The sequence below is a fragment of the Dermacentor albipictus genome, chromosome 1, assembly GCF_038994185.2.
Source record: "Dermacentor albipictus isolate Rhodes 1998 colony chromosome 1, USDA_Dalb.pri_finalv2, whole genome shotgun sequence".
In the NCBI taxonomy this organism is placed as follows: Eukaryota; Metazoa; Arthropoda; class Arachnida; order Ixodida; family Ixodidae; genus Dermacentor; species Dermacentor albipictus.
Genome location: NC_091821.1, coordinates 440,129,641 through 440,157,479, shown reverse-complemented (window position 1 = coordinate 440,157,479; position 27,839 = coordinate 440,129,641). Strand labels below are relative to the sequence as shown.

Sequence of the window (27,839 nt, the reverse complement as noted above, 5' to 3'; positions counted from 1 at the left end):
AGAAAAATGGAAATGCTCCAAGGAATTGTTCATTGCGATGGGGATAGGTTTGCATGGATAGCCTAAAATCGGCTGAAGCAAGACATATTATGGCGGATCAATGGAACAGATTATCTTCCTGCAGGGAACTTGAATGAGGATGGTTACGACGATAATCAAAATGGTGACGATGAAATCATTATACTTGTATGGAACCCTTTTTGATACGTCGAAGTTTATTAAAATAAACCTGGCGTAGGGAAATACATTAAAAAACATTTGACGTAATTAGGACGCGTACCACATGTGGCATTATGCAACCTGGTCAATGCAACTAAATCGTTGTAGAAAAAGGCAATGTATCGCACGATGCCTACTGCGAAAATAAAGAAAGCTAGGGAAGTCCATAGAATAAGTTCCAAAATGTGCATTCCTCGTTATTATATACAGCGTTAAAAAATAAAACCCATACTGCGTAGCCTTTCGTGCAGCGGGCGCAGAAGGCAGCTATAGGCGTTGATGTGCGCCCCAACACAGTGGCGTCGACTCACAGCGCCCGAGGTCAGAGCAGCGCGGTCGACAGGACTCTCCGAAAGGCACCGGCGCGCGCGCGCGCACGCATGCATGCAAGCCCGCTGGTAGCCCCTTCAGAAACGATTAGCGGCCCCCGAAATGAAGGCATTCGCTCGGCCACCAACGAGCGAAGTACGCCCTGCGGTGCACTGCGCAAGACCGCCAACGTGCGCAATCTGTTCGTAAGAGCGTTACGGCCACGGATGACACGCCGTCGTCAGTGCGGGGATGATACGAGTAGGTGTAGCGGCTTCGCTCGAAGGACCGCAGAGGCCTGGCTGCTCAGAACACGCCAACGGTGGCTGCGCAGAGGGCGAGCTCATAACGTGAAACAAAGTGTCCGGGCGCCCGCTGTTCAGCGATGCAGCGGCGCTGCAACGTAGGGCACGAGCAGACGACGCTGGGGCGAATTAGAAAGGATGGTAGCCAGTGCTTGGCTAACAACGTGCTTCCGTCCGCCAAGACGCAGCGTGTGCGAGGGAAAGTGGAAATGAGGGTAAGCTTATCTTAAGTAGATTCCGGGCGGCGTGAGTACGGGTTCGTTGCTATATAGGGAAGGGCGCGGCGCGCAGGCTCGCGGAGAGGAGGTTAAAAAAGTTTATAGCTACTTTAAAATTCATAACAGGGCTTAACGCCCGCGCGCTCGGAGTCTGAATAAAGCGTCGTGGCGGAGGGTTGCGCGAGCTTCGTATAATGTAACGACACCGCCTTCAGCTGCTGCGGACATGTGCTGGCCGGCTCATGGCAAGGAACTCTTAAATGATTCCGGGAGCCTCGGGCGAGATTGCGCTACGGTGGCTGATGAGTCCTCGAGTTGCAATGACTTTTTCGTTTGATGTTGAAACAAGTATTGCGAAGTACGAGCACGCGTTTTTTTTTCTTTTTTTCTTTTTTGAGTCACCGAGTATGCGTTGTCATTTGCCCGCCCCACTAGGAAAAAGTAAGTATGGTTGTCAGAAGCTGCGAAAGTAAGAGTGATTACAGCCTCCTTTCCGAAAGTTGACGAATGGGCTGCTTAGACTCCTGAGGCACGGAGTACATTTTGTGCCACGGTTGCTTTTCTTTAATAATTACAGCTTATCCTATTTCGGCTCACAAGGAAGTATATAACCACATTTTATTGTGTTTTAAGTTTTTGTTAGTGAGGACGGTCATGTTCAATACATTGTAAGTTGGGCCTCTAGGCAGCGTTTATCACCCATACAAAAATGGGACGTTTTATTTTAGGTGACCTGAAACAAGTGAGCAGGCATTCTAAAAGTACCTAATTTTCACTCTTTTGCAAAGTAATAATACAAATAACACTAAACTTCCAATTGTACACTTTTAAGGCATGGGTAGCATACGCGTAGTGCAGCATTTCAAAGCATTGTTGCTTTACTCATGGATCTTTCGCCATATGTGGCCCTTGCACCAATAAAGCACTTAAATTCATCAAAGCAGCGTTGCTCCTTCATGATGACGTTGACGCAAAAAAAAAGAAGAAGGACTGTTCTCATGGTAAAGTCGTTCATTCTTAAGCGAGAAATACTTGGCTTCTCAGCCAATCGCGGCAATTGGCTTCAGATCTGCGCAGTTGGTTTCCAGCAGAACGTTCTGACACGGACAGGAAGAGACGACGGCACACGCTGTGTGTTGTCGTCTCTTCCTGTCCATGTCAGAACGTTCCGCTGGAAACCAATCGCGCTTTGTGCAACCAACGAGCTCATGCAAACACTATTCTTCAGATCTGGCAGGGGAGCGAGCTCTACGGCATCGCTAATAGGGGAAGCATTTGCTACAATGCAAATGTAGCAAAACAATGTTAGTATAGTGCTGCAAACACAACCATGCATCTCATGACACGGTTAACTTTTACGTTACCCTACAGTTGCAAGTGACCGATAAAATAATAGTCACCAGGTTACTAAAACAACTCGATGTTTGTATTTCTGTTAATCTCCGTCGCACCTAGAGGTTACACATGTCGACGCACCTATTTTGGAGGTTACTGCAACGCCAAATGTCTTATAACATTCAGATTGTAACCTACAGAAAGCGTCCTAACCCATGACTCAGGATACTGATAGCATGGGTTGGAAGTTCACTGATTATTTTCATCCTGATATGGTGTTTTCAGCCGGGACTAACCTCTAGGATATGGTGTACGACCGGGGCGAGTAAGGTAGGCTGGGCTAAATGGATATTTATTCCCCCCTTTATTCATAATCCACGTTATACCTAGGCGGAGTGAGTTGAAGATATACTTCGTAGTGTCGCAATCCTATCGAGCTTTGTCGCTGTCGTTATGCTGGTACCCGAACATATCAAACAAGACTTCTAAATACGGAATCTAATTTTGCAGTGAGTTCCAATTCAGTGTCACAGACGTGCTCTGGACACAATAGCTAGCGGCGATGCAGGATATTTTGGCCACTCTTTCGAGCCTTGGTCACAACGTAGGGGATATTTCATAGTGACAGAACAATGTGTCGGGTTATGCAGACACCCCTCATATCTCACTTTTACTGTCAGGGGCTACTAAAGGTGTAGGGTGCCAGGTGTCGGTCAGGGGCGCTATAACGTAAAGCTATTCCCAACTCTTCTATTTCAGTTCTGCAATCAGCCCTTCACGATTAGTCGCAACATTTCCGCCCCCCCCCCCTTCACCTGACTGCCACGCGATGCCACGAGAACCGCGGAAACACCCCATCTGATACGATATGTGCACTGATTATGCATACATAGACCGAACGAAAGGAACATTATAATTTCTGATCCAACATTTTCTTTACATTAGCCATCTGGTACTGGTCAAAAGTTTTCGGGCTGCGCCCACTTCGCCTGTCTATCATGCGACGTCACAAAACCGCGAAAACTGACACGTCATAGTGACGTGTGTGCAATAAAGATGCAATAATATGCTGAAGAAAATTATTTTTCTTCTGATAAGCCGGGAAATTCCCCGTTCTGAAAGAAATAAAAGATGGCTGCCCACCCATCGCTCAAGCACTGGCGACTCGCACCTGCCAGAGAGCATGCGTTTACTTGCCTATAATAACACTTTTTGTGTGACCGTGTAACGTTATCTAGACCTTTCAGCACGTATACGACATCGCTCTGCCAACTCTTCTCTGCTGAGGATCAGTTTTAGCGGCATTCTTAAACCTTCCGTTGCACGCCGCCGTGATTTGCGACCAGCCACCGGAAGCAAAGTAAGGTGTAGTGGACCAATGGCAGACGCAGGCACCATTCTCTTCATCCGGTTATCAATTTTCGCCGCGCTGGCCCCATCGTAACGCTCTCCACTTGAGCGTGCCCCTCGCCTCTTGTCAGTCAGATAAGAAAAATTGATCAATGAAGGTAACGTTATTCGTTGTTAAAGCAAACAAAAGTGACCTTCTGCAAACAAGGAGAGCGTTTCAGTTGGCTATTAAGACAACGCTGCGAGTCACCGCCCGGTTCTTGCGTTGGCAGTTTCTTAACTTGGGCGTCAGGAGATTTGAATATAAACAGATTGGAATAGCTTTACGTTATAGGGCCCCAGGTCTTTGAACAAGCCAGGGAACTTATTTTCGTCTATTCGTTGGTGCTCCTCCGGCCACTTAGCCCGGCTTTCTAATATCCAATATAATGGACCAATGCTCCATCGCTGCGTCTCTAGAGGCTAGATAGCTCTATACAAGGCTACCTTCCAAGGTACTTCAATGGTAAAATGAGATAAAAGTACTAGTGGAAGAGCTTCATTCAAAGTAGTGTTCGTTGTACTCTTTCTGCCCTAGATGCGAAGATAGCTCCGAGGTACATAATCGCTTTTCGAACGAATTTTATTACGGAATAATATGTCATGAATGTGAAACTGCAACATTTTTCAATGTTTTCAATGTTTCATTTACAATTTAAATGTAGAAAGTCTACATCGAGAAAGTGACAATCTCATCTGGCTTGTCGTGATAATCGCATCATTTTCTTAAACACAAGGATGTAAACACGTATGGTATTGTATTCAATGTATCCACCCCTCATGTTATGTCTAATGGCGCTCTTGAAGTATAATAAATAAATAAGTAAATAAATAAATAGAAGAGGCCACAACGTCGTGTGGTAGGCCGGTACGTAGATACTACCGATTACATTGTTTAGCATGCCCTTAACAATGAGGTACTTCACGGGTGCCTTTCATATTCTGCTAACACTACGATCTACATAAAGCTGGTGCCGATTCTCACCACTACTCAAGGCAAGAATCACTTCCGCACAGTTCTTTTTTATTCGGAGACCTACTTTTTTATTCAGGATAAATAGTTTACGTAATCGGTTTTGCGTAAACATAGAAAATTATTTAGGCAGGGTGCACTATAACGTATAAAAGGCCTCAAGAGGACTGTCAAGAATCAGTCAGAGCTCTTCTTTGCTACTAGTTGCGAAACCGCGAAAAATGCAGCTATTCATAAAGTGGACTGCGTGTTCCAAACAAATATTGTGACATTGTGTGGCCGAGCAAGGGACTGAAGAAGAGGAGAACGAGGTCCACACAGGCACCGCACGTCTACGCTTGCGCTCTGAAAAGTGCCGACGCCTCAAGTGCAATGTTTACATCAACAGGGTAGTACGCGACACTTTCGATGAAGGCGCGGGGTAAGCTCGAGTTATGCTGGAGACCCCACTGGGCCGCATCGGCGCCTCCCACAGTGGAGCCTGCTCCAGTTCACCGCACAAGTCGTCGAAATCCGAGGTCTCGCCCCATAACTTGAAACTCTACAAGAAAAAGTGATGCCTGCAAGCACTGCGAACAGTATCGAAAGGGTGACGCCGACATACATGACGCTGCTGAACCCCTGAGGGCCGACGGCATATCATAGCGACACCTTTGAAGATGTTGAAGATTGGCTGGCTGAGTGGAGCGCGTAGCAGCGTTTAACGAGTAGGACAACACCACAAAACTCGGGGACGTCTACTTCAGCCTCGTCGATGGTGCTCGCACGTGGTTTATGAACCGTGAAAATGTCCTGTCATCATGGCCTAAGTTCCTGCTTAACCTACCAGAGATTTACCCCAGCCCCGATTGGCGGGAAAAAGCAGGACGAGAACCTCAGTCACGCGTTCGCAGGCCCAACGAGAGCGTCATGACGTACTTGGAGGACATGACGCGTCTCTTTCAGCGTGCCCATCAGAGCATGTCGAGAGAGAAGAAGGTGCATCACATGATGAGAGGCGTAAAGGAAGTGCTCTTCAGCTGTCTTGTTTGGCCACCGCTATGGAGAAGACACTTCGGGAGCGGTCCTACATGTACAACCGATAAGTAAATGCCGCCTCCACTCCTGATACCCTAGTAGACTTCAGGTGCGACTTCGCCTTGCTTTGCGAGCTGATTCGCTCAATCGTTCAAGATGAGCTGAAGAAGCAAACAAGGCACGTCGCCTCCTCCAGTCAGCATCCTCGCCAGCGTCATACGCAACAACGTACAGCACGCGCTTGAGGCATCTCATTGCAGCAGTGAAGCACCGCTTATACCAAGCGAGCCCCAGTGCAAGACATACATAGAAATATTGTTGCGCCCCACCGAAGCTTTCGAACCTTTTTATGTTGCTTCACCAGTCGCCTTGCAATCAGCGCAAGCCGCTCCGGCAGCTCCACTACCGCACTTCGGCGGTGGTCGAACACCCTCGTGGAAATCAAAGGTTTCGCGAGTGCCCTATCAGCGACCGCTGTGCTACCACTCAGGCCAAACTGGTGATGTGTATATATCAGGAGTTCCTCTATCGACGACTCGGTGTGCGGCGTTTTTCTATCGATTTGCGCCATCCCAGATTCGGCCAGAGGCCTCCCGACATTGCTGAATTTCTCGACAAGCAGCGCAGGTAGGGTACGTCGCAGGAGTAGTCACGCTCATCTTCACAGCGATGATATTTCACTGTTAGTGATACCACCTCGAGCACAACACAGGGGCGATCATTAAGTCCACGCCGGGAGAATTGATGACAGCGACCATTCGAGGCGAGGCCGCTGATACGCGACACACTCACGACCTCGTATCGACCCTACTAAAGCAGAACGAAAATACGGCGACGCCAGAACCCGTTCCCGCAAACAAGATTTCACTGGACATACCTGAGTTGATCGACGGCAGACAAATGAATGCACCTGTATATACCAGCACCGATTACTCGATTCTCAGTGGCAAGCTGGCGAGTATTCTGAAAAAAAGTTACGTTTCCTTGGAGTTTGGCGCCAGTTCGCACGGCGGGTGGCGATGTCGCAACGCTTGGCTTATGCACCGCTGCAATAGAAATCCGTGGTACTGCTTTTCTCGCCACTTGTCTGGTTATGCGCAAGTGTTCGCGCGATTAAACTCTTGGGATGGACTTTCTACGGGAATGTGGCGCCATTATTGACCTCCACGAGGGCTGCATTACTTTCTCTTTCTCAACAAAGAGCGCTGCAGCACAAACCGACGCCACCTAACGCACATCCGCAATTCGTATTTGAGACAACAGCATCCCGACACCCCCGCGTACGAGCGTGATGGTTCTTGTCAAGTCCGCAAAGCTCCGAGAGAGTGAAGCCATTCTAGAAGGCAACATTCTTCTGTTGCTGACCCAATGCATTTGTGCAGCACGAAGCCTTGTTTAACTTCATGATAGCCAGGCAGCGGTCCTTCTTACTAACTTTAACTTTGAGTATCAGGCCTTTTGTCGTGGCACTGCCGTCGCCTACGCTTTACCATCAATGGCCATCGTCGAGTCTTGTGCTCCTAGACTAGGCGCAGACGATAGTTTTCTCTGAGGCATCGACGTAAGCTCCTAGCTTATGGAAGACCAAAAGAGTGCGCTGCAGGGTCTCTTAAACGAGTTTCACACGTGCTTTGTTCGGTCTAATAAGGCGGGCCAAACGCCTTTCGCACAGCACCAAATAACGACATACGACGACGCAAGGCCCATCAAGCAGCAGCGCTATCGTGTCCCACCGAAATAACGTGATGCAATTCAATACCAAGTCAAGGAGGCGCTTGATGATGGCGTCATTCAGGCTTGCGCACTCCGTATCCCTCCCCGGTCGTTCTTGTCAAGAAAAAAGACTGAATGATGCGTTTCTGTGCTGATTACAGGCTCCTCAATGGTGTTACCAAGAATTTCGCGCAAACCACTACCATGTATCGATGACAGTTTAGACAGGCTGTGGCGAGCTAAGTATTTTTCGTCTCTCGATGTAAAGAACGCTTACTGACAAATAGAGCTGGTTGAATGAGAGCGGGAAAAATTGCTTACATTACTGCAGATGACCTTTAGAATTCAGAGTACTTCCTTTCGGCCTCTCTTCTGTGCCATCAACTTTACAGCAGAAGACGGACACCATTCTCGCTGGTCTGAAGTGGTAAAGCTGTCTAAACTACTTCGACGACGTGGTTGTTTTTTCGGCATAATTTGAAGAACACCTGAAATGACTGCGACAACTTTTTGAAGCTATTCGATAAGCTAACCTCATGATTTAGCCTTAGAAGAGCTGATGTTGCCTTGACAGGTGATCAGCGCGGAAGGCATTATCCTCAATCCCAAGCAGGCTTCCGTGGTAGCCCCGATTACAATACCAATCGAGAAGGAAGGCGTCCGGCTCATGCTGGGCCTTCGCGAATACTACCGACGTTCTATCGAAAATTTTTCGAAGATGGCGGAACCCCTGACTCGCCTCACTAGGGACGATGTATCGTTTATCTACAGCTCAGAGCAAGAAACCACTTTCACCGAGCTTCGAGAGCGCCTGCTGACAACGCGAGTTCTAGCCCACTTTGACAAGGAGGTTGACACGGAAATTCACTGCGACGCCAGTAACGTTGGGCTTGGTGCGGTTCTTATACAGCGGCAGGAAGGCACTGAAAGAATGATGGCCTACGCAAGCCGCGCACTATTGCTTGCACAGACCAATTGCGCTACTACGGACAAAGAAGATCTTGCCATCGTGTTGGCGCTGGCTAAATTTCCACCTTACCTCTACGGTTGCCCACTCAAAGTTGTGACAGATCATCACTCGTAATGCTGGCTTGCACGCCTGCCGGACCCTTCTGGACGACTGTCATGGTGCAGCCTACGTTTACAGGAGTACGACATGACCATTTTGTACAAGTCATGCCGGATACGTGAGGACGCGGACGCCCTCTCGCGTGCCCCTATCGACATTACCAACGAAGACAGTGAGGACGACGGTGCTTTCCTTGGGGCCGTAAGCGTGACCGATATGTCCACACGGCAGCGTGCAACGACGGCATGGCGTGTTTTATAAGGAAAGCTCAGCTGCCACCAAGTCGTTCCAACAGACCTCCGTGAAGAACTTTTGTTCGCCTGTTATGGCGAGCCTCCGTTTAGCCATGTGGGCTCAACGCAAACCCTTGCTGGAGTGGTCGCATCCTACTACTGACCGAAACTTGCCGCGCGTGGTAAGCAGTACGTCCAAGCCTGTCGCGAGTGCCAGTGCCGGAAGTCACCACCTGTAAAACTTGCGGATTACTATGTTTTGCTGTGTCTTACTCTTGTTTTCGGCTTCGTGCGAACGCCTGGCCGCAGAAGTGCAGCTAGTGCGGAAAATTAGGACTTGCTATGTAGTCGCACGTCGTGGTAACTTTTAACGCCCCCGTCCGTTGTTACAGTTACCCAATTACCCCATTCAAGCTTACGTTCAGAACTGGAGTGCTAATTTGTCATCACGTCAATGAGGACAATGCAATACATATATATATATATATATATATATATATATATTAACAATACCGAACACTGTTGGAGAACGCCGTTGGAATTGTACTTGCACAACAAGGAAAATTGGTTACCTACCCACAGAATGGACAGCAAATGTGTTCGCCGTGTGACGCGGCAGTTCTTTCATTCACACCAAATCATTAATTAGAAAACTGCGGTATGTTCGGGTATTAGAAACAGGCCCATTTACTCTAGGTGTGGATGTTCTGTGTGCTGTGCAACAGTATTAAAAAAAAGCAAACTAATTAAATAGAATCGGTTCGTGAAGCAATAAAAAAACAGCTGAAAGATTAAAACGTGGCTGAAGCACGGTCTTAATTTAGCTCCAACAGCGAGTTTTCTCCCCTGGGCCTCATTCATGGCAACCACGCTGCGAGCGAATGGAGAAAACGGAAACGTGAGGCCACTCCCATCTGAATCTCAATGACCGCTTGCGTAAGTTCATGTAGCGCTGTATCTTTTTTCGAAACCCTACAAGCGTTATTCTTATCTTAACTTCCACAATTGTTTTCATTACACACTCAGTTCTTGTTATTTCGCTCTTTTCGAAAACAAACTGCAGTCGGTAGAAATTATGTGGTAGTTTCTGTGAGCTTCAACGACGCAATGTTCTTGATTAGTGAAAGTCAGTCCAACTCTTAAACAAAACATTTTTTTTTGTTAATGCAGCCAACCTAAAGAAGCTCGGCCACACGCGACAATACAAAAAGCACAGTCGACGTCCTTTTACCTACGTGAGCTTTTACTGAACAAAATTTTAAAACTAATAAAGTTAGTAATAAGCTACTCCTTCAGCTTCTACTACAGTGTTCCCTGAAAAAAATTCGTTCTTTATTGTACTGCTAAGCCTGAGGGCGCAGTTTATTTTTCTTTGTAATATATTTTATGCATTAACAATAAGCGTATTTTTCTTGAGAACTGGACGTCAAAGAAACAGCAAAGGAGCACCCTTCTGTGGCCATATTCCTCCTCACAGCTTTTCTACTCTAAGGAATTAATGACGGGTAATAAAGTATGGCTAATATACAGGGCCTTTGAACGCTGCATTTCAGTTGGTGCAGATTTGGGTGTTTTTGTGCGAGGTCAAGCTTTTCTGTGCCCGTACCCTCCTCAGCTATCGTCCGAGGCAAGTTGGTTTGTAGACATACGTACATACGTACATACGTGCAAGCACTAAGACATATCTTTTCTACATCACCTCGTGCTTCACGCCAATCGACAATAGACTTCTATCAGAAAAATAGCGTTAAAGCGAAATTAATCCATCACGTTATTCTTTATTTTAACGAACTCGATACGACAGGAACAAAACAATAGGCTATTGGCCACTTTCTACGTTTTTCTTAAGAATAATTGAAAGATCAGGTATACTACTCAGTGCCTACAATATTAGCGATAATCCTGAAGATGATCATTCACTAGTAAGGACCTAGTTTATGGAACGACCAATGTGTACGCCCAATACAACAATAAAAAAAGAGCCATACAGCAATTGTCATGAAGCGTTCTTATGAAAAGAATTCACGCTCAAATATGTGCTAAGGGGGGTGAGGGAAATGCTGTGGACACTTAGTACTGCAATTGGCAAGCCGGACGGACATCTCAACGCCATCTTTATGCGCTCCACTGTAGGTACCATTATTTGACTTAAATCAGCAGCCGGCAATAACCGGCTGCTGATGCCGGCAACCGGCAATAAAGGCATGGTGGCATCACTGCCTCGCTTTAGCCATGCAGTCTTTTTCACGTCGCCATAGAGCTATCTTACGTCCCTCTGCAGAAGTCAAACACCTGTCTGTATTCGCCGCTGTAGGGCACTGCTTTCCCTAACTGCACTGTTTTGAGTTTCTACGCAGGGTGGGTGTTTGTTGCACAGCGACAGCAGGATACGAGGCTCGATAATACGTTTAGGAATGAGCAGCCGAATAAATCTTTACCTTGCTATTTTTGTTTCTTTTTTTTCTGCAGCCACGGTATTTCTTTCTACGACAGCAGTTAAGTGCTCCAAATTAGGCTTGTCTTTTCAGTCCCGCCCTTCAGTCCATCCCTCTCTGCCCGTCGATCAGTTATCTTGGCCTGACAATGGCTGTTAGCGTTGTACTGATCGATTTTTTGTAGTCGTTAGGCCACCTCTTTGTCTTAAGCGGCGCCATTGCTACAGCGTGAAGAAAAAAAAAAGAAACCTTATTCAGAACTGCCTGCGTTGAGATTTTAACCAATGCCAGCAAAGCCGTATGCATTTGAAAGTGAAGTGCGCTAACCACCGAGTCACCGTGCAAGAACAGTGGCAGGCTCCTAGTGTGAGGCGTTGCGCTCCGCACAGCCTCAGAGAGCAGTAGCGTCTGTGCTTTCCGATACCATAACCAGCAATACTGTAGAAGAACAGAAGTAAAGTAGCGCCATCACATAGAAAATGTTATTGTCAATCTCGCAGTGTGTATGTGCTGTATGTGTATTCGTTTTACGATAGAGGGTACGCCGAAAAAACGAAACTTCATGGAAAACGACGTCGAAAGGCTTGACGGCGTCAGTGCCAACAATAGTGTCGCAGCTACCATTGCAAGTAGTTTTCACAATAGCAGGCAGGATTCAAGGCAGCCAAGTACCTTATATATTAGCACTGCAAAGCGACCATAAATTAAAATGGTCACCCTAATCTCGTAGTTGGCACTATGTAATTTCACTTGTGACATCAATTGTAGTAAAAACTTTTGCCTCAGATTTGATTAATTTTCTGGCGGGACCTTCAAAACGGTTCATCCATCCTGAAAAGCAACACGCCCTTAGCACGGCAACTCTATCCTCACCTGCGACCCTAAATACTAATTTGCATAAAAGCCAAACATAAAGAATGGTGCAAGGAGAGTTCAGATTTCAAGGTATTCTCAAATATCCCGTCGCAGTCGATTCGGGCTGTTAGGTGCATAGACGTTGTCCTACTGAGCGATGGAACCAAAGGAACTTGACTGCTATACATGCTTTCTCGAAATTTGTTGCGTGGAACACCGCGACATTTCGTAATGATAGCACACAAAAGCAACAAATATGAATCTGATGCACCAAGATTATTTGGACCAAATATATTTCAGTATAAAATGTCCGATCGCCTCGAATAATGTAATAAAGGAAAGAAAGGATAAGCCTTTGGCTAAATAGCCACCAAAAGAGGATTCAAAGAAACCTGCCTTTTATGTGAATACGATCACCCTACTCAGAGTGGGGAAGTATGATAGTGCTAAAGTCCGTTCGTGTATACATAGTTGAATTTCAACGACACGCATTACTAGGTCGTAGAGAGAGCAAGTTGCGCACATTACAAATAAAGTAAAGTTCAGCACTTATATATCAAAACCAAACAATTCTTTCTGTAAAATCACATAATTCAGTTGCCTTTGAAATATAATATATTTTGTTTTCAGATTGTTACTTCTGAAATAATGTATATTTATAGGACCGCACCTTTCCCCACGCACAAAGCGCCTATAAACCCAAGGTTCTTGTGTAGTACCCAGTAGTCAACGAAATCAATTCTGTGAGAAAAAAGCACGCCTACCAAAATGCCATTTCTTGGCTGCTGTAGCACTGAATGAGTTCAAAATGAAAGGAATCGCTGAAGTCTACTGTGTTTTCTTTTTTTTTGGTCGTTTTCACCACGCCAATAACGCTGGAAGTTCTGAATCTATGCTGGCGCGTTTGATGTTCTTTTTAGTGGCACGTCATCATGGCAGAATTTTTATTCTATATATCTGCCCAACGTACTACTCAATGATACTAGTCTCAATTTCGCTGTATGCCTTTAGACCAGCGGTAATTTCCCTTTGCTCCCTGCAAAAAAAAAAAATGGAAGAAAAAGAGCCGTAATTAAAGAAGTTATCATTTTGCTCGAGTTTGCACTGGTGGTGTCTGCCTTCCGCAAATTGGGTACATTGGAGGAAACAAATGAGGGCGCCATACCTGACGAAGCAATCTAGACATAAAACCGCAGTAACCTCTCGCTGTACGCGCTGCAAGTACGCAAGGATTTTCTCGGCGTTCTGTCACTTGCTATTTTACAAAGACTGAGTTCGATGTGGGCTAAATGTGAAGACGCCCAGGTACCGTGCATTGGGTGCGCGTTCAAGAACCCGGCGGTGAAAATAATCCGACGTCCAAAGCTACGGCGTGCCTTATAAGGAGATCGCTGTTTTAGCGCGTAAAACCCCGCACTGTAAATAGTGTTTACCCTCTTTGGGGTGCATCTTATCATCAAACAATACCCGTCATCTGTGTCGCTTACGTTTGCTTTCTCCAAAACTGAGCGCTCGATACTTTCCTATCAAGGTTTCTGTCACACTGATGACCCGCATATCGATCATGACCTGAAGATAGAATTCGCGCAGCGTTATAAAATGGATAGTCACGCATGGTAAAGGAAGATTATTGTTTAGAGGCAAAATGAGCCCAAAACCGTGCCAACTTCTCTCGCAGTGTACGCGATGGGTGATATATAATGCTGAGTGAATGTGGGTAACAGAAGAAAAGTGAGAACGGAAAAAATTAAGCAAGGTATAGTTCTCTAGTCGAGTAACAGCATACTGAACAGAAACGACTGTTGCACAAACCTATGTAATTGCAGTTCTTGATTTTTGCACATGTTACATCTTCTGCGAAGTTAGTTGCTTCTATAACGAATGATCACTTGCCGCACTTTTGTGCTTGACGACCATGAACGTGCACGATTTGGTCTGCGATATTCTGTATCCTTATGTATAAGCTGCAGTGTTCGAACCAGTAATCCAGATGCCACAAGCTCTGCAGACATAAGCGATTCTTCCGCCTATCAAGTTACTTGCTGCAGCAGCTGTTAGATGTTTGTAAACATCCGACGCCCTCATTCTTGCGCAGAACTCCAGCAAACTTGTGCATTCAGCGAAACTGCATGCAACAAAAAATTGTACAACCACGACGCTGACATGATGACGATGGTGTTTTGTTCGATCACATTTGACAAAGCGCCAATCTCTATTTGCCCGACGTACGCTGAAGGCGGCTGCTGCACAAGTACCGTGCTCCAAATTAATTATCGGCTTACTTCTCTTTTCTGCATACTGTAAGACAAGCAGCAACCCCTGTTCTGAATATCAGCTCTCTTTTCGAACGCTTAACACAACCTAACCTAAGCAGCCGCTCACACTGCAAACTTGATCCCGCGGATTGACAGCTTCTAATCAAACAGTTCAAAGTGTAATCCTCCTGAAATCTTTCCTTAAGCTTACCAGTGCCCAGAATGCCCGCTCGCCAGGTCGAGATTTGGAAGAAGGCGTCGAAATTCTTTCAGTTATATGTAATCCAAAAAGCAAGGAACTTGAATTTAAGAGGGGAATTATATTTAGCTTAGCCGGCGATGCCTCACGCATGCGCAGACACTTTTAGTATTTTATTGCCAATTGTTTTTTTGATTACTAAACGTCCGCTAAGTTCCACGTTGAAAAATACGTGGAAATCGTGCACTTATGCCCAGCAAAAAGCGACCTACTGCTGAACAATTTACAGCACAAAATGAAACAAAAATTGGCGCTACCATACAAGTATAATTTCATGATGTTCTTGACTTTATTAACTGCATTATAAGTCACAAGATACATTGTTTAACTTGATTATACCAAATTAATATCACCGTCAAGTCAAATTTTATGTAGGATTCTCATAATATCCTCTCTGACTAATATGCACAATCGACACAGCGCACTGCCATAAAAGTAAAAAGAACAGAAAGGGAAGTTTAACCAAAGACATGATTAACTTTGCACCAAGCACAGCTAATTCACACCATGTTAGTTCTGCAACGAAGCCTCAGCAAGACCCGCTGCGTGACTGCTGGATATTTTTCATTACGTCCCTGATCCCGTCCTCGATTTTCCCGCGCAGTTACCCACGTCATTGTTTCTCTTGTTGTTTTAACTTCATCTTCTTATTCATTTGGCAGTGGAGTGGATGGGGGCGGTGCCGACAAACATTATATTCACATTTTTTTACAAATATAGGATAACATGTTATATCTCATTATTGCCCACATAGTAAGTTAGCTGTTCAACAACATTTAGTTTCGTTCATTATCGAAATCATACTAAACATTCTAAGAAATGAAACCTCCCTTATAAGCAGGAGGCCCAACAATGTCGTTTTAGTACAATGGCGACTCTGTAGGTAACTCTCCAGGTAAACGCAGGTGCAGGAGGTACTTCACGGCCACAAACTTGCTTAGTAGCTCAGGGTGCCATTTCAGTCATCGCCAGAAGACGGTGAGCGCCTTCTTACACAGACATGGTGTCTACTTTCGTGATAAAAACTAAACGTAAAGATATTTGAACTGCACGTTCAAATGCTTACCAGCATGTATGTCTTCAGAGCAATAAATACGAGCGTTCATTTTAGCTATTCGAGATTTCTTGTCGATGCCTACCGACATTGAATGAGGTCTTCATAGTCAGTTTGTTTCACCACAAATATGAGAACACGGCTAAAGCTGTAGTCGATAACCTTGTTTTCGAAGTGAAGGTATTCTTCAGTACATTTGCGCATATAAATACATTGTGCCCCAATAAAGCACCGGATGTTATGCTGAAAAAGTGATTGCAAATTACGCACTCACAACTAGGAAAAAATTAACGACGATTATGATACTTGCTCATGCGAAATTTGAGGGCACCTTTTAGGTGTTTTGAATTCACGATATAGTGGGACAAAGAATTTCATCCTGAAGGAAACGGTCCTCTCGGAAGCGGCGCTGAGTATCTGCTGGGGCAGCTCGTCTAGCACCAGCGGCAGAGGAAGCATTTTCCCCCGGTGGCGTGCCTCATTGTTCATAAAGAACGTGTGAACAAGGGAACGCGTGGCGCAAAAGAGCGCATTCTCTAGCGGCGGCGGCGCTTGCGCTTTGTTTCCACAGCCCTCGCCGCCAGCCTGGTCGCCGCCTTTGAACATGTCTCGTGCGCCGCTCCGCTTTGCTCGACACCCTTTCGCCACACTCTCCTCCTCCGCTTTTCTCCTCGCGCTCTCCTCGCTCTCGTCGTCTTTCATCTCCCGTTGCGCTCCTCGTTCCCTCTTTCATCCTTCGCCGTGCCCTTTCGCGCCATTACGCGGACGCCGACGCTCAGCGCAGGGACTGGCGCCTAAAAGCTACGCTCTTAAAGCTTGTAATTATTATGCGGTACACATCAACACGCCTTAGACGCATTCGAACTCAAGCCGCATAGCTAATTGAGTCATAACAATGACACAGATATCGCAAATAAGTCTTCAGAAAACACTTCCGAGGGAAACAAGAACATGAGCACTTACGACTTCCCGAAGCAAATTGTAGTGATTAAAGCATTCATGGCACCAGGGCCGAGAACTCACCTGCAAAAAGAAAGAAACAAGTCATGGCATAGCAGATCACCAATAAAACAGTGAACAGTAAAGGATATTGAATCCCTATTAAAAGGTATGTGCGTTCCATACCACAATCCTATATGGTCAAATGGGTGTATATGGGAATGTACAGAAGTTTCTATAGGATATATCATATGGTCATAGAAGACTATGAGCACAGGGTACACAATTTGTTGAATAGGCATGTGCCTTTATTTCACGAAGACATTAGTTTTTGTAAGATAACAGAGCCGTCTAAACAATTACTGGGAAGACGATATATCGCATTTCACAGGAGCTACACACAGAAAAGTCACATTGAAATCTACAGTAAACACGTTGAAGTGCGCGACTCAAATGAATTCGGAGCAGTGCAAGTAACACATATAAAGTGGACGCTTACTCGGAGAGGTACCGTTCAATACTCGTGTCATTTAAGATCGTTCCGAAGGCTGAGAGTTCATAGCGGACCAACGTCCATATAGCGCGGCCACAGACATTGCTTAATAGCGGTACGTTTCAGCATCCCACTGCCACTTGCTGTTATGAAATATGCTAGCACAGAGCTACAGCTATCTTAGCCTGAGCACGGAATATTTGTTGGCCAAAGCAATAACCATAATAGTGAAGTGGTAGCGATAAAGTCAAATGATCTTACAGTGAGAGGGCGGAACAATGTCATTCTCAATGTTTGCTGGTTTTTGGAAAAGTGCACCTCGCGCTCCATTTTTGCGAGAGTTACATCATACCAATCTTTTTTAGTAATCTTCAAATATCAAGCCAAATGGCTAAGTCCAGTGAAACTGCAGCATAGCATTGATGATTCACCGATGGAAGGGGAAAGAAACACGAAAACGAAAAGAATTGTTGAAAGGTACGTCGTAGGCGAGGACTTGTGCGAAGTTACCAAAGAACCGCAGTCTTCATTTTGTGTCAGGCGATTCCCGTGCTTCAACATCGACCATATCTAGAACCATGCGATCAACCCCTGATGTTGTCAGCACATACGAAGCTTTTAGTCATGATTTTGGCATGGGCATCGTGGTGCGCGTACGTCCCCAGAGGTGAGACGCTGAGCTTTCACGAGGGAAGTGCCATGACGCGTTCCTTTGATAGTGTTCACCAAAAGACTTCCCTGTGAATGGGATAAGTTCGGTATGGCGAGAATGGCCTGGGCAGGTTCACATTTACTTGTTTATTTTTTTACCATACAGGCAGGACACATGATGATCTGCGTCACACTGTTCTCACACACGCAAGCATAAATAAATAGACGGCAGAGCGTACTTCACAGGGCTCGCAAATCTTTATATCGCTGGGAAAAGTGAGAAGAAAGCCCCCTATGTCACGATCACCTGCTCTCGAAGTGTACGAACCTAACAGCAATATTTCCTATCCTGTAGAGTTGCGATGGGGCGGCCTTTCTTTATGTGATCCTTCCAACGGTCCAAGCCTGTCGCTGGTCTAGGCGTCGACGCACAGCTATTATCAGTTGAAACAATCGCAGAAACATGTAACGCCTATCGCCTTTTCAACGACAGAAAAATGTGAAGAGAGAAAAGAAAAAAGCATCCCTGCAGCGCTTCGGAAACGACGCCCTTCAGGGTGAAGCGGCTTCAGTGTGCGACGGACGCAATTCGCGATCAGGGAGGAAGGGCAACAGGGAGTCGACGGGAGCGGGCCGTAGGTTGGCAATAAAGGCGAGGAGGAAAGGCGGGAGGTATCGTCACAAATGGCCGCCTCGTCGGTGTTCCGATCGAAGAGACGTCGCTGCCCGCTTTTTGTCGTGTGGACGGACATGATTACTGCTCGGCCGTCGCAGCTCCATTCTCACCTCGCTCCCCCGTTTTTTTATTGGTTTCTGTTTTCGTGTGTCCGCTTTCTACGCCAAACAGTACTTTTCAAATCGATTCTCTGGCCGTGCACATAGTCAAGACTGATTGGCTGATATATTTTTTCGTAAACGTTCGTTATTCTCTTCCACATGTAGGTTTTTTTCCTCTCTATTTATTTTGAGGCCCTGTTCGTCTAGTGCATTCTGATGTTTCCTGGCGTTTTTCTTGGTACGTTTTGAGAGATAGTTCGATCGCTTCAACGTAAAGTGCAAGTCTCGTACGCATCTTGCCCCAGCAGAGACTGCGTCCTTTACATTGGTTTAGTATCAAGCGTCCCGTGATACAAGCATTTGCCGTAAGCCAAAATGTGACAAAGCTGAGGTGCATGAAGCAGTTTACGCTGCCGGAAAATAGGACTGCGTGAATAGTAACTTTAGAGACCAAATAAAATAGGAATGGTAGAGCGCCAGAAGCAAATTGAATCTAATATCGAATCGTTTTCGTAAAAGCTGTAACGTATTGTACCGTTATTATAAAACAATGTTAACATCCTCGTAATAAGAACGTTAGCAACTATCTGTCATCAGATTACTCACTTTGAAGCCTTGCACAAGCCTTGCGCATGAAAGCACAAATGGAGCATAACTATGTAGTTTCCTCCGATATCCAGGAAACAGCGAGTGATTGCTGTTTAGCCTGTTAAGTCTCGCTTCCAGAGCGAGACAGCCTGTTCCATCGCGTAACTTTTCCGGTTTTATGCTGTGCTACACGGTAAAAATGCTTACACCCTTGAGGGTGTTTTTCTTGTCGCATGCGTAGCGTCCCTACCGTTAGGACATTACAAATATATGTAGATAATGACAACGGAGCTCTAACTAGACGTGCGGTGACAAAAGACGTAGTTAGAAACTATGTAATCATTCTGACAGTTTTGTGCGCACAGAAGTATCCGACAGGAGAGTTTCACATCTGCCCCTGTGAAATTTGGTCGATTTATATTGTGGGGTTTTACATGTCAAACCTACGATCTGATTATGAGGCATGGACTTGGGATTAATTTTAACCACATGGGGTATCCTTCACGTGCCCCCAAAGCACTGGACACAGGCATTTTTTGCACTCAGTCCCATTGTAAATGCGGGCGCTGCGACTGAGAATTGGTTCCGCGACATCGCTCTTAGCAGTGCAAGACAAAAGCCGCCCTGCCGCCATTTCTCTTTGAGAGCAATTTCTCATAACACGAAGTTGTTACGTGCATTCTAAAAAGCAATGGAAGTTTTCTTAGCCATACGAAAATACAAGTCAATACTTCTGCACGGTGTTTTATTAGGCACAGTTTTGCACTGCACAAAGAGCAAAGCAATGACACGGATAGCAAGCACGCGAAAACTCTGCTACTGCGCAGCATAAACAGCGACCTCGAGGTTACGAGGCGTCATAGGTATATGCGACGCGACGTGAGTGCATACGGTGAAGCTGCGGGGTTAGAGCTCCGATGGCATCGCACGCCCGCACCCACTCAAAGGTAAGCAGACACGCGGTAAGGATAGTGGATTGATTGATGCTCTGAGCGTCACGTTTGAAAAGAGGAGGCTGCCTGCGCCATCAAGCTCCTGTTTTTAATTTGCCTAATGTCATATCTATACCTTAAACAAAGCGCACAAAAAATACCTAACATCTAACATTCTGAACTACTTTTGGGAACTTCGTTTTCGCACGCCTCCATTGTTTGTGGTCTCCATAATTTTTGGCCGCCAGAACTACAATCGTCCTTTACTAATTTCTATTGTGGTCATGTTGACTTTTTCCATGTTATCTCTGAAAACAAAGACTTCAAGGAGGCCACATGAGCCTAAGCCGACAGCTGGGCTCATGTGGGCTTCACATTGTAATGAAACATGTTTGTTCGTTTGTCTATAGTTTTACTGCAACAAGCACGTGATTGTGCTTCTTTCGCGTACTTTGCTTTATAACTATGCGTTCTAAGGCATCCTGATCTCGCTTCTAAAAGTAAAGAGCTTCCCTTTTAGTTATCCTAAGTCGCTTCCCTCCGGATTTAATTTGAGAGCGCCGCTCTTAGGCGTCCATTCCAGCGGCAAGCGTTCGCGTCCCGCCTCGTAACCGGGCGAACTAACACAGCGAAAGATGAGAGCAAACGCGCAGGGCAGCGGGGGATAAAAAAAGCGGCGAGAGAGATGAGAGCGTGAGTAGGAAAGCAGGGAAGGAGGTTATGGCTAAAGCGTCAGATGAAAAGCGTAGTGCCAGGCACGAGGGGCTTTGCGAAGAGGATGGCAACGAGGTGTCGCTAGAGTAGAGTCTGTCGTCTGTATGGGAACAAAGTGCTGCATGACTGGAGGTTGTCTGCGGCGGCTGCTGTGAGTCACGCACACGCGTCAGGTTTTGCATGAATGTCTGCCTTACTATGAAGCTTCTGCTTCATAGGAAGCAGAAGTAAACAAAAGCGGAAGCCACTAGAAATATTTTGGCATATTAAGGGGCCTTAAGAAAGTGGAAGGTCATATTTCAATGGTCTCGGTGGAGTGCCTGAAAAAATTATTCAAGTTTACTTTTTTGTATATTTAGTAATAGAGTGAGCACAGCATCCCTGTAAAGACGAAGCAAGGCGACAGTATTGAAATGCTCCGTTATGTAGCTACACGTATGTGATGAAGCTCGAAATTCGGCCGTTGTGAGCGTAGATAATAAAATGCTCGCGCGAAACAGCCAGACATTTGTAATACTGACTTGATTTGTTTTTTTTTTCAGCTGTATTTATGTTTGCTATAAAGCTGTAACCATTGCACGGTCAGATTCAATAACTTCGTTTGTTTTCTTACGTGTACATGCCTGAATTACTATTATCTCCCGTATTATTGCGAGCGCCGATATCACAACGTTATTTAAATTAGTTCCTACGCGGTAAATATTCTGTATACCTTACAATTAGGTTAGGTTCACTAGACCGGTCTCGGCCTCGATCAGAATGTTAGTCGCAGACGAAGAGTAATCACAGCCACGCGACCAAAAGCCTGGCATTTCAATGCCCGAGACGAACGATATGCGCAGCAGCAACGGTTAAATATCTATTTGTATGAAAGCCCGGATGAAAGGCTTCGTTAGCTTCAACAACTTTCTCAGCACCATCATTTGAAACAGTTATCCTTTTTGCGTCGTCTGCGAGTGAATCTGTTCCGACTGGATGCATTCAACCATCAGAGCAACGCGCAACTGCTCTAGCACATTCAGTTGACTCGTATAGAGAAAAGCCAGTGAGAAGTCAGCAGAGCGTTCAGTCGAAGTACAACTGAGGGATGACAGCACAGAAAAGAAGGCGAGAGCATGGGCAATTATAAGAATGAACAGACGTCCCTCAAACAACACAAGAAGAACCCAAGCACAAAACTGGAAGCAATTCAATGAGAACAAAACATTTGGCGGGGTACGGGTAGACAACGAAACGTGCAGGAGCACGGCGTCTCCACGGCAACCAGGGTTAGGAGAAAGGGTAATCGTTCCGCCATTTTTAGTTCGTGCGCAACTCTGAGCTCTCGCTCCGCGTCGGCGTGTTTAGAAAAGCTGACGCTTCCCGCGATGGTCACACACGAATAACTACGAAGGCCGTCGGCCCTTTCTCATTTTCATCGCCATTCATCAACGTTAAGATAGGCCGCTACTTGCCTAAAGAAAAAAATAAGTTTGTTCACCATCGGCATTTTTTATTCACCTTTTGAACGCTGAATACTCGTTGCTTGATGCTCAATTCGGAACATTTCTTCTTTGAAATTTTCTTCTGATGCCATGAATTGTATTTTGCACCTATGTGTCAATTTTTTTCCTCCGTGGCCAAATTATTCATATTAATGTATGTTTCGTTCCTTCTTCGATTCCATTTATTAGCAAACAATATGAGCATGAACGAGAAATAAATGTTTGGAAGTGTTTGCCTTACCATTATTTCAGCGTAAAACCACGTCATTCCCCAGCTATGTGTTTTGTTCCGAAACATCTGGTAGCGCTAGCAATGATGATGCCGCTAAAGCTTATACAGGTGCTTGTTTCAAGTTCCTTTTAGATGGCACTATGTAAGCTTAACCTTGAACAGAAGCGAAACGTGTGTCTTCCTATTGAAACAGTATTTTTCCATTCATTCTCCTGCATTTGTTTTCACTATCGATTTTTCGCATTAAATATGATTGTGGCCAATCATTAGAGCCCATTTTAAGTACTAATACCTACGGGTTTCCTTGGCAAGCTTTACGTGATATTGTCGCACATGTAAACAGTCATGAAACACACAATTTCAGTCTGTCTACATTATGCGCTTATAAAATCTCCTAGAAACATAATTTTAGACCGTCATTTGACTGTGGTTACCAGAACCTGCGAACAGTTATTTGAAATTCCTCCAGTGGTCTATAGGCTTCCTGAAAAATCCCAAGGAACACCACAAAAAGAATTTGCCACCAACAATAATTTTAAACATGTTCATAGGTTGTCCGTCAACTTCCCACTAACTGGCTAGAAACACTTTTCTTTAGACCTCCTATTAACGTCCTTTAAATTCAAATATTTTACACGTTTTCTGTAAAATCATATTACCAATTTCCTAGCGTTTTCTTTGCACACTCTAGTAACAAAGTGCAAACAATGGCTCATCTAGATTGATTAGAAGCACGTTTGTAGGCTTTGTCAATATTCTATCATCAATCTAAAAACAATTTTTAGGCCTCATCATGATTTTGTTAATTATTGCAAACCGCCTACCAACATTTTCTCTTCAGACACTTTAGAAACATCGACCCGCCCCATCGCTCACAGTGTTTGAATAAAAATATGTTCACCACTGCTTACAAACTTATAATAAGCTGGTAATTTATAGGTAATCATCAAAAGTTCAGTTATCAACGTTGCAATGAAGTCGAAGTGCTCTCAAGTGAATACGATACTGAGAAAAGTGATCAAGTTTCACACCAGTCTTTCTCCCTTTTGCGCAAACATACAGACGCATATTCTTGCTGTTGATGTTTTTTACGGAAATATTAGATACGATTATAATCATCCTGCTCAACAGTTCTATCAGTACTCTGTGGATAGCTGCCCAAAGAAATTGACAGGATCGCACAGAATTATCAGCTCTGAAATCACTTTGTGACGTTTCACAAGTTCCATTTGCTAGCGTTCTTTGGAGATTGCATTTGAAAACTGTCTTTTGATCTTTTTTGCTTTGGTTTGTTCTTTCTTTTCTTGTGCGGGAGAGTGGGCGTAGAAGGGAGAGCAGTACCTAACCCGTCTATAGAGTTGGAGTATCCAGCTGAATCAGAGCACCTCTGTTGACGGTAATATCGGATGAACAGAAGTCAAGCGCTGACAGTTAAAAAAGGCGTGAGAAACATGAATCTGTGAACTCTGACACTACTTCATTGCGACCGCTGTTTGCTCCCATGTCCTGGAGTGTAAGGTAAGTATCGGCACAGAAGAGTGGTCCTCATCATTTTGAATTCTCCAGAGCCTTCTTTTCTTGTTTTTTTTTTTGCAGAGACACAAAGCGAAAGCATTTCTTTCCTTGAAATGTCCTAACTACAAAAAATACAGCGCAAAACAAACACGCGACGAAAGAGGTGTGAAAAAAAGACCCCGTCATTGAATGCTTATTAGGATACGTGACTGCTTTCTTCACACATAAAATCTGATGCACACGCGGAATTTCTTTCTTTGAAAATTTGGCGCAAATTCGAGCTTGTACTGCGTGAAAAGCCGCACTACGAGTACTAAACATTCACAGTTTCTCACCGAAGACCAAAGCACTGACAGGGATAGCAAGACTTCGCGTTGCGTTTGAACTCTTCGGGCGCTGTCTTAACTAGAAGTGGGTGCGAGGCGTTAGCGCGACGCGCTGGCACGCAGGGCAACTTACTGCTGGTCACAAGGACCAGCAGTACCGGGCGTCTCGCAGCGCAGGTGCGATGAGCGCCGTACTTCGACGGGGAGGGCACGAGATGAAACCGATTGGCAACCGTCGGCGTTAGTCAAGCGCCCTGTTAAAGCGACAATAAAGAGAAAAATGATTTCCAATGTATCAGTAAACAACCTCTCTAGAACCCCAAAAGCTCCACTCTTACTACGACAAGACGCTTGGTAAGCCAGCAAAAGCGCAAGGACGAAAGAGGGGTGGCGACGACTCCTTGAAGCTCCCGCGCTTGGTGGCTGTGACGTAAGGAATTTTGATGGCATGTTATAGGGCCTACTTAACTATATAGCGTTACAGATTGACAACATTGTGCTGTAAAGGAACCAAATATTCAACATGGCAAGTTTCAGGAACCTTTACTCAGCCAACGGGCCCAAATGTGGAAACATACTTTGGAATCCCTGACGTCACACTGACGTACTGGCGTCGGGGTTGCGGCGCGACATTCAAATACTGATACTTCGACCTTCATTTTCTCATCGAATAAAACTGTTATGTTGAAATGACTGCCTGCAGTGTTCTCAAACAATGTTTTATCAGTCTAAACTGATTTATTGTTTCGCTTTAGTGTCCCTTTAAAGGTTAAATTTTAATGTTGGCTCGACGCTTAGCGCTTCCACCATGGGCACGTGCACGGCAGCCTCAGCAAGGACGCTAGTGTTCTTATAGCGTGCGTGTGCACGACGCCTTTGCCTGCAGGGGGAGGCAGCACGCCAAACCTTTGCTCCGTCTGCGAGGCAATTTGAGCATAGCGTTGACGATGCCTTTCATTTCTGTTCGTCGTTGTTTGCAGCCAATGCACTCCTTGTCTCTGGAGGCCGTCGAGCCATCAGCGCGCGAGTCGCGCATGCGCCGTCAGCGCGGGACATCGCTAAAAAGCCGGCGGTGGCAGAGGGGGCACGAATGCGCCTCCAGCGTCCTTATGTAATTGCTATCTCAATAAACTTAAATAATAAATAAATTGCGCCAGAAGATCATTAGTTCAAGTTACGTACATATGCAGGGTGTCCCAGCTAACATTAGCTCAGCTGCTAAATAAGAGAGAGAGAGAAAAAAAACAACGATGCAATAAAAAATAAATAACGCCCTATGTTGTTCGATCGCCAGATCTTTGATGACCAAGCGCCTAGGTCTTATTACCCGTATCTTGCACCGCGTCTTTCCTATGTTTTTTTTTTTTTTTAACTGCTTGAGTGGGGTTCGTTAGGGTACCCAACATTATACACAAGCCGAAAGGCAGGCTTTTCAAGTAAGAAAAGTAAAAACTATGCCCTCGCGTGTACAGAGGCAGAGGAAAACTTAGCCACAATGAAAATGGAAAAAAAAAGGAAAGACAAGCTCTATCGCACCATCGAGGAAAGGAATAAAAAGAAAGGTGTTTATTCGTCAACATGTGTACGGATTTGAAAAGGTGGGCGTTGGAGAAAACGGGCAGTTATATGTGGCACAGCTTCGAAACGCTTCCTATTGTGTGACCGCGTCAAAGAATAAAGCAAGAAGCTTTGTTTCTGTTTTCGGATTATGCTGTTGCACGACGCTTCACCCTGGATGCCTTCCTTTCCCGGCTGGTACCCATTCTCGTGTTTGCATTCGGCTAACTTTTTTTTTTCTAGTGAGGTTCTTTGTCTAGCGCCGTATAAAGAAGAATACATTTGTCGCAAAACCCATCTCGTAAACCACTTGTTTTTTTTTTATGCCTTGTTTTGTTTTTTGTGTCACAGTCTTAGCGAGTCCGCCATTCAGTGTTCAAACAGGAGCGGCCAGACCCTTTTTCCCCGGCTTGCCGTATCTCTTACACGCACCTTACGCGTGAACTAGGTTTGACACTGCGGGAAAGAAGTAGCTGCTCAGACCGTGCATGGCGAAGAACAAAGAAGTGCGCTAAAGGTTTTAGCGCCTCTCTTTCCGTTGTTCGGGCGTACGTCTAACGTCATAAGCTCTTGCTCTAGTAATGTCGTTTACATGTTCTCTCCTGTGGTATTTTGTTATGTTTTTCAGCTTTTCTCCGGCGAACAACTAAGCCACTCTCCGCCTTGTAATGCAGTGGAACATCAGCTTCTGCTCCTTAATCTGTTGTAAAATTTGATCGAAAGAAAATAAACTGACGATGTTTTTTATAGAAGCCTAAATGAGGTTACACAACATGTTTAATATCTTGAAGGCAGGTGCGAGAAGATGTTGGTCGTCGTCCATGTGTTCAGCAAAGTAGGCAAGTAGAAGAATATATAATGCAACTTTTCTCCAAGCAAGCAAGGCAAGAGTTACAATAGCGCAAGCCTTTCCTGTACCATGCGGTAGTTGTGTTTGTGTGCTTCAACGTTGTCACGTAGATGTACTACATTGATGTCCCTTGGTATTAGGAATAAAAAAGCATCTGTAATGCGCCTAATGCGCTGCCAGACAATCTATATCATGAAGCGTGTCTCCACACGCAAGCGAGCTCTGAGCCAGTGTCCATTTTTTCTGACGCATTATGTGCCATTAGTGTGCGGATTCTGTCTGCAGTGCCGGCATCTCCAACGTGCTCAGTCACCGCACATAAGAGACAGCCACTAAAGCAGCACACTTCTGGCAGTTTTAGAGTAGAGCTGTTAGAACTTCGGCGGGTTTCTCTTGACGTCCACAGCTTCGCCGAAAAGGGGGGAGGAAGAGAGCTGAGAGAGAGTGAGAGCAGAATATAAAAATAGCAGCGCGCAGCATAGCGACGCAGCGAGAGTGGGTGGAGCCTAACGGGGGAGAAGGAGCGGTGAGGACACATGTGGTATGACGTCATTGTTTTCCAATAAAAAGCCGCGAGCTCATTTCTGCGGTCCTCTTCCTCGCAGTGAAAAAAAAGTTTTAATGTCTATTTGAACGCCGCAGTGTAGTCCTTCAGCTTTTAATTTAACACTATCGATGCGCAGTCAAAACATCATCAACATCATCAGCAGTGCTAGAAGTAACTCAGAGTATAAACATATCACTGCAAAAAGTGAATTTGCGGTAGGAATAGCTTTAGATTTAAAGAAAACCTTCGACATAGTCATGCACTCCATACTTCTAAAAAATACAGGTCAACGGCTTTAACGAAACTACTATAAACCTCTTTTCTAGCTGCTTAAGTGGACGTAAGCAATAAGTAAGTCTTGGATCCTTTTCCTCTCAATATAATACTATTGTTAAAGGTGTTCCGCAAGGATCCGTTATGGGGCCCATACTATTCTTGCTATATATTAATGACGTTCCATCAGCACTAATATAATCAAAAACTGTTATTTACACTGATGATACCGCACTAATCATTTCAGGTAAACCCCTTGAGGAATTGCAGAAAAGTATAAATCAGGAATTATCAAACATATCGACTTCGTTTTCGAGGAACAA

General features: G+C 45.2%; 1 protein-coding gene and 1 long non-coding RNA gene across 3 annotated transcripts in view; one reads left to right on the top strand and one right to left on the bottom strand.

Annotated features, from left to right (window-relative positions):
• The window catches only part of LOC139059151 (uncharacterized), a 62,936-nt gene extending 36,331 nt beyond the window's left edge, over positions 1-26,605 (top strand). The window contains exon 3 of the long non-coding RNA XR_011513960.1: positions 26,475-26,605. This is a non-coding gene — a long non-coding RNA (uncharacterized lncRNA). The remainder of the gene's footprint in view (positions 1-26,474) is intronic.
• LOC135919946 (neural cell adhesion molecule 2-like) overlaps positions 1-27,839 on the bottom strand; it is a 284,587-nt gene that overhangs the window by 127,135 nt on the left and 129,613 nt on the right. The gene's annotated exons all lie outside the window — the stretch shown is intronic.